The sequence below is a fragment of the Lygodium microphyllum genome, chromosome 27, assembly GCF_053477565.2.
Source record: "Lygodium microphyllum isolate KBCC chromosome 27, Lygodium_microphyllum_v1.1.10, whole genome shotgun sequence".
Lineage (NCBI taxonomy): Eukaryota > Viridiplantae > Streptophyta > Polypodiopsida > Schizaeales > Lygodiaceae > Lygodium > Lygodium microphyllum.
The window spans coordinates 30,430,325-30,437,538 of record NC_141161.1 but is presented as its reverse complement, the minus strand read 5'-3'; positions in this window follow the sequence as shown (position 1 = coordinate 30,437,538).

The following is a 7,214-nucleotide window of genomic DNA, read 5'->3' as shown; positions in this document are numbered from 1 at the left end:
ATTTGAAAATTATGGGAAGAAAATGAATGTAAGATTGACTTGGTAGATATGCATATTGCAAAGCAATGCCAATAACTATAAATGCAACAAGTTTCCAATGTAAAGGATACTTTTATCACAACAATGAGTTAGTGGGATGGTCTATTTTTTCTCGATTTTGATGGGTGTGTTTGATGGTTGATCCACTCTTGAAATAACTGCATGCATTAGGGCCATTGAAATAAAATGTTCACTTGCTCATGTTTCAATGCATTTGTAGAATGCATGTGTAGAATATACTCCCATTTATCATAGCTATGGAAGTACTCAGAAGAATTTCCAATGCAAGTTTGTGGCTACTACAAACTCCATTCAAAGGTCATTCACTTGCTTTACTAGGGTGTGCAATGATAAATTAGAACTCAATTATTATGATTTTTTTTGCATGAGACTATTTCGTCATGCAAAGTTTAAAGAGAATATAGAATAACATAGTTGTTTGTCTAATGCAGCTTGCTGATATTTCTTTTTCTCTTTAAGTACTAGCAGTTGATAGCCACATGAGCAAAACATAAGAAGCTCAAATACTTACAACATACTTTTGCACATTGCTTTAATGATGCCATAGAAAATGAAATTTGATTTATTAGAAAATGATTGGAGTAGATGGCAAGAGACTAGTTCCTCTTCTTGACTTGAAACATTAAAGAGGAAAAGAAATTTCAGCAAGCTAGAATCTAGTTCCTCTTCTTGACTAGTTCCTCTAGCTAGAGATGTTTAATGTTTCTTAGTTGGCCAGTCACACAAGTGAATGCAAAATTATAAGATCTTTCCTCGAGAAGAAAGTATAGACTTTGAGGGAAATTAATGGGGTTTTTACAACACACTTTTGGTATGGAAGAGTATGACAATAGAGAACTTTGCATCTCTTGCATATATTTAATTAACATAATTGAATGGAATGTTAATGTGACAGTCAAAGATTAGGCTCTTCCTCTTGGATTTGATTGCATATGCTTGATTTTTTTCCTTGATATGTCGTTATGCATGCCAAGAAGATTTTTTTCCTTGATATGTCATGATCACCTCTATTTCAATGGGAGAGAGAAAGAGAGAGAGGAGGAGGAAGAAAAAGGAGAACCAGACTTGTACTATGCATGTACTCTTTGAGAGAGAGAGAAAGAGAGAGAGTACATGTGAGAAGAGGGCATTCATTGCTACTGATTTCGTCTGTGCATACCTGGAGTTGTACTACCCAGTGTAACATAATCTACACATGCGGGCTTCATCACAAGGTGCGTATCGCTCCATTATGCCATATTTAAGCAAGTCATTTTTTTTGTCACGATTCTACTTTGCGAGCTCGATTTCTGGATATGGCGTGTGTCTATCCTTGAGATTTTTTTTCCCAAGTATGTGCCGGTCAAGGAAGGCCTATATTGAAGGATTTCAAGAGATTCGTTTAACATAATGTCTTTGACAGAGGCCAAGTTACATGCCACATAACTGGTCCCCCTTACTCTAGCATCGCCTACAAAATAAAATTATTTCAAGGTCTTTAGTGAGTTTAGTTGTATGTTTCATGTCTTATCAATCAAGAGGAGGTGAAGAGCTAATTGGTAGGACTCGCAAAGAGGTCGAGGTCAACCTGCAAAAGATTAGTCATATCTTAATATTTAGCAGGGAGGCAAAGTTGGTTCAAAGATGGGAGGGTGGACAACATGAGGGACAACAAAGAAGGGAGCCCCCCCCATAGGAATTTACTTGATAATGCGTGTGGTCATTTGGTAGTAGGGGAGCAGCAAAGAAAGGGCAATATGCTACTCATGTCTTCCTACAATATGTTATGACATGATGGGCTATTTAATATTCAATAGAGTGGCACACTACTTCAAAGAGGCAAGTCGACAACACAAGAGAAACCTGTGGACAATGAGGTGGATTCTAGTTTTTGGCAAGTCTTTGAGCTATGGTACTTTAGTGGGGATTAAGCTTGTTCTTGAGGGGGCTGTCCCCTCATTCAGAGAGGCAGAGATTCATGTTGACATTCAACATTAATACATAGCAGAGCAGAGATTCGTGCAATTTCTAGCATTTCTCACAAATGAATTGACATAAATTACTTATTTGCTGGAGCCATCCCTACAAGAATTGACTTGATATTGCATGTGGTCATTTGGTGCAAGAGAGCAGCAAAGAAAGGGCAATATGCTACTCATGTCTTCCTACAACATGTTATGACATGATGGGCTATTTAATATTCAGTAGAGTGGTGCACTGCTTCAAAGAGGGGAGCCTACAACATAGGAGAAATGGGTGGACAAAGAGGGGGATTCTAGTTTTTGGCAAGTCTTTGAGCTATGGTACTTTAGTAGGTGTTAAACATGTTCTTGAGGGGGCTCTCCCCTCATTCAAAGAGGGAGAGATTCATGTTGACGTTCAACATTAATACATATCACAGTAGAGATTGATGACATTTTTAGCATTTCTCACAAAGCATTGGAATAAATTGCTTATGTGCTAGAGTCATCCCCGTAGTAATTGACTTGATGATTCATGTGGTCGTTTGGTAGCAAGGGAGCAACAAAGAAAGGGGAATCTGTTGCTCATGTCTTCCCTAAATATGTTATGAGATGATGGGCTGTTTAATATTCAAAAGAGTGGTAGGCTCCTTCAAAGAGGGTACGACACAAGAGGAATGGGTGGACAACAAGGGGGATTCAAGTTTTAGGCATGTCTTTGAGCTTTGGTACTTTAACAGTGATTAATCTTGTTCTTGAGGGGGATCTTCCGTCATTCAAAGAGGCAAATTGAATGATTGGCTTGCTATTTTGAGGCTAGTGCTTGGAAAATTTGAACTGCAAGTCTAAACACATGTATTGAGGCTACTGTTTGGGCAAAGTGGATTATAGGCCTACTATATGGAGGAACTGAGAGATTCTATTGATGGGTATGTCATAATATTATGCTTACTATAAGGAGTGTGTCTTTCAGGGTTGAATAGATGAGCACTGATTGTGTAGGATGGTAAAACATTGGCTTAGTGGATGATTGCTATAGGTCTAAAGGCATGTATTGAGGCTAGTATTTGAGAAAATTGGATTATAGGCTTGTTATATGGAGGAAGCGAAAGATTCTACTGATGAGTATGCCATAATATTCTGATTGCTATAAGGATTGTGTGTTTCAAGGTTGAATAGATGGGCACTGATTGTGTAAGATGGTAAAACATCGGCTTAGTGATGATTGCTATGGCATGAAACAGATTTGGAACAGGGTTAAGGACTTGACTTTAGGCTTATGTGTGAGTTCATTTGGCAAAAGATAAGGGGGCTAAAATAATTTGAGGTTATGGATAGTTTTAATAGAAATTATAATAGTTTTACCTTGTATAGTGGTATTATGAAAGCTCAAACAATAGTTGATGAATGTCAATAAGCAACAAACTTGATGTTGAATGGGACACACTAAAATCCTGCCATCATGGGTGTCATGAAGGAAATAAGAAAAGATAATTATGAGACATCCTAGTCAAATTGGTAATGGATATGCCCCTTGTTCTCAATTGTCACACTTCGCACATTGCTAAGAAGTTTACCCAAAATTTGACAAAGATGGATATACATAATTATCTCAACCATCATCTGGTAATAGAAAAGTAGCAGTAAGGCATGGATTTGTGCCATGGGTAACAACAGCAGGAAAGAATACTTCATCCTCATCAACAATATCCACTTGCTGCATCTTCTTTTCTCAGCCATGCATTGGGGCAGGAAGATTGGCTACAGGATCAACTGCATCTTCATTTGTAAAGACATTATTTTCATCATTGGTTCCCTTTGATGGGGCAAAGAGATTTCCAGGCGTAGAGAGGTGGTCAGATTCTTGTTCATGATCTTTGATCATTGGAGCAAGGTCAGCCTACTATAGTCATGGTGGGCATGGGACAAAGGTTCTCCTAGGATTAGAATTTTGTAGGAAAAGTAGGCTTCAGGGCAACAAAGTAGGCTTCAGAACAAAGGTTCTCCTAGGATAAGGCTTTTGTAGGAAATGTAGGCTAGGACATCATTGCAACTATTTAATATATGCTAGGACATCATTGTTGTGAATGAATGGCATAGTTACTGCATGCTAGCAAGAAGTTTGAGAAGGAACAATTGGTGAACACAATAGCTATAACAACATAGCTATATATATGAATAGAAGGTATCCATAGATCATGGGAAAGAGAAGCAAGCTAGATCTAGAATGGTTGGTGCTTTGCCTGAGAGGGACAATCCATATATCAAGTCTAGCACTTTCAACTCTCTAAATCAACTGATCTAGGGGGGGTGGAGTTCTTTAATTGTTAGTGGTAGCTAGGTTAGTATAGGTCTTTCTAGATCTTTCCTTTTGATTGATAAAGGAGACACTTGTGGAACAACTTGTGGACTCATTAGGTCAATGGCAAGGTCAAATGGACATGTAATAGGAGCACCAATTGTGGGTCCATTAACGGCACCAAGTCCAACAAAGGTAGTGATTGGAACTTTTGTTTTTTTTTTTAATGAAAAACTACGTTGAAGGATCTTGATAAATGATAGCTTTGTGATCTGCTACAGAACATGACCATTATGTTTGTCATGCTCCTTCAATTGTATACTATTTTTATTGAGTTGCAATGCTTTAAGGGATTGCCTTAAACATTAGGCCCTTGCAACTGCTAAAGATGAAGCAAAAGGAGTAGCTAAATTACAGCAGATCATGATAGAATCAAGCTTGATAGAGAAGATAGCATCGTAGAAGACAAGGTTGTTGATGAACCTACAAAAATCATGGCATCATAATCTCTCTATAATGAGCTCTAAAAAGTTGCATTGGAAAAGCTCGAAGGAGCTATTCAAGATTCTAATTTTAGACATGTATACTTTTCACTCTATGCTATGTAAGTTCCTTTCACTTCTAACTAGTTTGAAGTTGAGTTGATGGTTAGTTTGCTTTTGCTATAGGGGTTGAAGGTGATTGACTCATCAGTGGAGAACTTGGCAACAGGAGCACGGTAGGCCTTTGGAATTGCTTTAAAAGGTGGGGCAAATTTCATCCAAAAGTGAGCACTTAAAGAGCTATTTTTGTTTTGGGTTGGAGTGAGGGGTTGGGTTTTGGTAGTGGCAAGCTATTTTTATAAACTTTTGATGAAAGAGATAGAACTCTGTGAATAAAGATGAATGACTTTTGTGGCTTGGACAATTTAATCTTTATGCAAAATAGAGCAGTTAGCTAAGAACTTTGCTAAGACATTTCAAAAGCAAGGAAGCTTCTCTTACAAAGCTAGAACTCTTGCCCCCCCTAGCTGCTTGAGGTGCCTTTTTGACATATTTTACAACTCTAAGTAGTGCTGGGATAAATCAAAAGTACTCTTAAGGGTTTTCTTATGAGCTGTGTGTAAAATATAATAAATCAGTTTGGGTCTTAAAACTAGTTTTTCCTTATGGGATGTATTGAAGGGTGGGAAGGCTATAACAGCTAAGGGCCTAGAGATCCTTGAGTATGTTGGGAGGGAGGCTATAAATCTTGATGACAATATTCTACCATGTTGTAGAGCCTTAATGTGAGTGATTTTTTGTAGTCCTTGAGTATCTTCAAGAATGGAGCAGTTCTTCTTATTGTAGAAAGTCATTTGAACTTGTTGGTGATAGTATTCTACCATGTTGCAGAGCCTTGATGAATGATGAAATGAAGAAGATAAATATACAAACGGGTTGTCAAAACTACCTCCATGAGCTAATCTCTATGTCCACTTAAAAATCACAAATGAATTGGGCTAGCTAGCCAAAGGCTACCAATAAATAGCTAAAAATAGCCCAACAAAATGACCAGATCTAGTGAGCAGTTGTTTAAAATAGTTGAGTACACATAAAATAAGTAGAAAATCGGTGATTTGTGATGCCGCACTGCCACTTGCCTAGTGAATGTCTGCTAACCTACCTAGAGTGAATATTGCCTCCTTTGTATGCTTGACCTTTTGGGCATGGTCATTTATCAAGATTAGATCAACTATATAAAGCACAAATAATGCATGCCCTTTAGTTGAGGTGTGGACATACAATTGGGGATTGGAAGAGGAATGCCAATATTCTAACTTCCCTTAGAGAAACAAGTCTATCTTCTTATTCCAAGCACGTGGAGCCTATTTGAGGCCATAAAGGATCTTCTTCAATCTCTACACCTTGCCATTGGATGAGGAAAAGTCAGGAGGTTGCTCAACATAGATCTCCTCCTACAAATCTCCATAAGGAAAGAAGACTTGACATATTCAAACCAATAAACCGTCCAACTCATATGGCTGGCTAAGGCAAGAATGGCTCTAATGGTAGCCATTAAGGCTATAGGTGCAAAGGTGCCATGGAAATCCACCCTCCGATTTCTGACATGGAACGTAGCAAGGAACACGTCTCCTACTATGTTTCTTGTCAGGAACATGGATAGGGAATGCCAGGTGGCATCAACTTACCCAGGTCGATTGCTCACTTGATTTGTGCTTGCTCACACTCACTTCCACCTTCCGCAACTCTCCTTGACTATTTTGCTCTTGCTCTTGCTCTCAATTCGTGACTGTGTAGCACGTCAATAAATTTACATATAAACAAGCATTTTCGTGACATAATAAAAAAATCCTATATACAAAAATATTATCGATTTCGAAACTTTTTCTTGACATAGGAAAAAAAATCCTATACAGTGAAAAATTCTTACGTAATTTATTTGATGTGTATCATGTCATATTTGAAATTAACTAAAAAATCTCTATATAGTTTTCTAGTTGAAAATTTGCTATGTAATTTCCTACTTAGAAATTCATGTAAGTAGAAATATGTAAACTAAGGAAAATATAATATTTTCAAGTTAGAGAAAAAGTAGAATCACATAAGAAAATTTCTATATAGAAAAATTACCATATGTAGGGAAATTTTCCTATGTATAGAAACATATGAAAATTTTCCCACATTGGAAAAGTTTTCTACATAGGAAAGAAAAAAAAAGGAAATGTCCTATCCATTCCCTAGTTAAAAGTACACATAAGTAGGGAAAGTAAATAATAGTAAAAATGGAACATTTCCTAGTTTGAGACATTAGGGAATCGCATATGAAATTTCCATAGGGAAAATTCCCTACATACGAGATTTTTTCTATGTAGGGAGCTTTCTATGTGATTTCCTAGTTTCTCTAACTAGGAAAGGTTCCATTTTCCATATTAT